The sequence below is a fragment of the Lipotes vexillifer genome, unplaced genomic scaffold (genome assembly GCF_000442215.2).
Source record: "Lipotes vexillifer unplaced genomic scaffold, Lipotes_vexillifer_v1.1 scaffold776, whole genome shotgun sequence".
NCBI lineage: Eukaryota > Metazoa > Chordata > Mammalia > Artiodactyla > Lipotidae > Lipotes > Lipotes vexillifer.
In genome coordinates, this window is record NW_006777292.1 from 432,900 (window position 1) to 436,447 (window position 3,548).

Genomic DNA, 3,548 nt, shown 5'->3' on the forward strand with positions numbered 1-3,548 from the left:
GAGCCTGATTCCTCCAGCTACATTTTTCTTTCTCAAGATTGCTTTTGACTATTTGCTGTCTTTTGTGTTTCCAAACAAATTCTAAAATTTTTTTCTTAGCTCTGTGAAAAATGCCAAGGGTAGTTTGATAGGGATTGTATTGAATCTGTAAATTGCTTTAGGTAGTATATTTAGTGATATGTCCATTTTTCTGTCTACCCACCCTTACTTAAGAGCACTATTCTGACCAATGATGTTTCCTTTATTTTCCTTTAGCATAGTTTGGCTCCTCATAGGCTAAGTGTACCCCTATGTTACATTCAGTTAATTATTCTACACTTATTTTACCAGTTGATGTATTGTTGAGCAAATAAGCCAACAAGATGGAAAAACCGCTTTTACCTATTGTATTTGAACAAGAATGAATGCTGCTAGCAATCATTATCCTTTGACCTAAAGTGAGTCTATGGCCTCTGGCCTGAGGAGATACAAATTTGTGTTACCTCTAAAATGTGGTTTGCCCATGCTTAATTCTGTTAAACCCAGTATCAATATAGTCTATCAAACTCACTTAAAAATATCAAAATATGAATCACCATTGTCTTTTCTACTATCATTTTCCTAATTTTCCTATGCCACTTTGATTTACCAACATTTGGCTTGATATTTTAAAATGCAACCAAGATAAATTTTGTTGGTAGCAATGATAATCAATACCAGATTAAACAGCCTAAAAATAAAAAATGGAGAAATGTTGAGATTTGTTGAAGTCTACTGTGAAAGCATTGCTGAAGCTTTCTTTTTTCTTTTTTTTTTCCATTTAGAATTTTTATGCATACGAGTAACCTTAATTTCCAAGTTCACATGACAATAAGCAAAAGTGATATACAGTGCAGCAAAATAGTTAATTTATAACTTAGTTTTTTTGTTGTTTTGTTTCATTTTTGTTTGTTTTTCTCCAAAGATCAGTTCCTTAAAAATAGATGCTCCTGGGATATGAATAAAGAAAATGTGTCTGAAAGGTGAGGACTTCAAACAGTAGATTTCTTCCTCCTTCAAACTGCTGACCCCACGATGGTAGGCATCTCACCTTCTGCCTCCTGCTCAGCCTCTGTTCCTAGAGGTGAGCACCTCCAGGTCTTTCACTTGGAGAAGCTGCTGGTCAGGCCCATCTCCTCCTCCGCCTGCAGTAGTGCTTCAGTGGGAATCAGACTGGACGGCGTGTCCAGGTTCTGGAGGGACAGAAACTGTGACGTATCCATGGCACGTAACGTTTCTGTCTGAAGGTCTGAAGGAGTCACTGCTTGTCTGCTTTGCTCACAGGAAGAGGATGCGGTGGAGGAGGATGACAGGGGGATCGAGGGCGGGGAAAAAGTCTGCGGTGGTAGCTTCAGGCTGGGCTCATCAGGAGGTTGGGCGCTCAGCGCTGGAGCAGGAGGGGAAGGACAGCCCTTCCTCCTGCTGGCTGCCTGCGCCTTGGAGGAGTCCCGGCACACACACTGACACTGACAGACCTCCTCTTGTTTGATGATGATCACAGGGACGCTGTGGCCAATCTGTTGTACAGCGCTCCCTGTACTACTGGCTACTGGTACTGCAGTGGTAAAAAACACCTTCTCAACTTTAGATGTTTGCTGAATTTGTTCTTGGGTGTGTGGTCAGCTGATGGCACCATTCAGTATCCACTGTAAGTTCTGTTCTCCCGTGACGAGGCTCGGCTGCAGGAGAGCTGTGCTCGGAGTCGGGGTGATGGTTATAGTGGGGTTACTAGTTAGGACAGAGTTGGCATCCAGGGGCAGAGTCTGGACCATGGCCAGCAGGGGCTCAGTTGTACTCTGTGGTTGAGGCGGTGCTGCCATGGCTGACGCCAAAGCCCCAGCAACAACAGAAAGTCCCGGCACAATGGGCTGCGGTGCCTGAGGGTGCGGAAGAAACTCTTGATGATTAGCAGCAAACTGTGTGCTGTGGGGAACAGGCACTTCTGGAGGTTGTAAGAGAGCAGGTGGGTTGCCAAATGCAGCTTGCTGGGAGCCAGTTCCTAGGGAGGGAGCAGGCAGAGGAGTAGACGGTGCTGAGGCTGGTAGTAGAGACCGGGGTGGCTCGGAGATGCCAGGCTGTCTGTTGAGGATCTTCCTGAATTGCTGGGTCAGCTGACTTCCGGGACATTGGTTCAAAAATGATGGCTGGTGAAAGTGTGCTGAAAGTGAGCGTTTTGGCCTGTATTGGAATGTTCTTGAAATTCGGAATCTGTGGACAAAAGGCTTAAATTCCTCAGAGTGAGTGATTTGTATCCTCGGATCCATTGTGATTTAGAAGTGCACTGTATGAATTTCCTTTGTTATCGTGACCTTTCATGTGAGTTTTGAGACTGCATTGAGTGCTGAATGTTTTCTCACAGCCATTACTGGGGCAGACAAAGGGTCTTTCACCGGTATGTGTACGGACGTGAGTTTTGAGGTGGTGGCTTGCTGCAAATGCTTTTCCACAGCCATCGTGACCACACCGAAATGGCTTTTCTCCTGTCTGGGTTCGAACGTGCTTCCTCAAATCACTGAGCGTGGTGAAGTACTTGCCGCAGCCTTCAGATTCACAGTTAAACGTCTTCCCTGTGTGAAGCCTCTGATGTGTTTTCAGCCTGTACAGTGTGTTGAACGCCTTCTCACAGCCCTGCACTTCACACTCAAATGGCTTCTCCTTCGTGTGCACCGCACGTGGATCCTGAGGCTGTAGGAGATGAGGAAGGCCTTGCCGCAGCCCTCCTGACTACTGACAAAGGTATACTCTCCCTGGTGGGTCTTCTGGTGGGTGCGCAGGTTGCCTGCTGTGTTGTAGGTGCGGGGACAGCCCTCAAAGGTGCACTGGTACTGCTTTACTTCATTATGTTTCGTTTCTGGACATTCTGACTGCAGTGTGAGGGTTGCACCTTCGATATTTCTTGGCATGGGCATGGAACCAGGGTTTATTGTTAAATGAATCTGATCTGGTGAGATAATGTGTTGCACATAACCCTGGGACATTGCTTCTTGATGTATTAGATGAAAGCCCTCTTCACCCGCTACTAGAAAAGGCAAGTGTTCTCCGTACTGTCCGTCCTCATCTTCGTCTTCCAAAGTGCCAGGATCCTGCTCGGTAAAAACATCTGTCCTATCATAAACAGTTCCAGATGAGGAAGGCACCAGTCCGTTCTTATCCACAAACCTAAGCATCTTGTCATCGGGGGTCAGCTCATCTTCCGCTACCTCAAAGTAGCTGATGCTGTCATCTGGACTGTGTTCCCCCATGGTTCAGTCGTGCTCAGCCCAATTGTGAGAAACGGAAAGGTAGTGACTTGTCTCCGCGGCTCCCGGCAATGGCGGTGGTGGCAGCAGCTTCTCCTCTCCCCAGCGGCACCAAAACTTTCTTTTTTTAAGTGAATTTTATTTCAAATGGCTTACATTACAAACCATACAGTAGATAGGCAATTAGTCCAAAGGATTCTCTTTTCTAATTTCATTTCCTTCAAGAGGACTTTTCTCCACCATTTCACCTTCTTGACTTTCCTGTCCTTGTATTGATGGGGTAGTATATTT

At 45.7% G+C, this 3,548-nt stretch overlaps 1 pseudogene; it reads right to left on the reverse strand.

Moving 5' to 3' along the window:
- Positions 1–1,121: 1,121 nt before the first annotated feature.
- On the reverse strand, positions 1,122–3,260 carry LOC103069903 (metal regulatory transcription factor 1 pseudogene; annotated as a pseudogene).
- Positions 3,261–3,548: the final 288 nt, after the last annotated feature.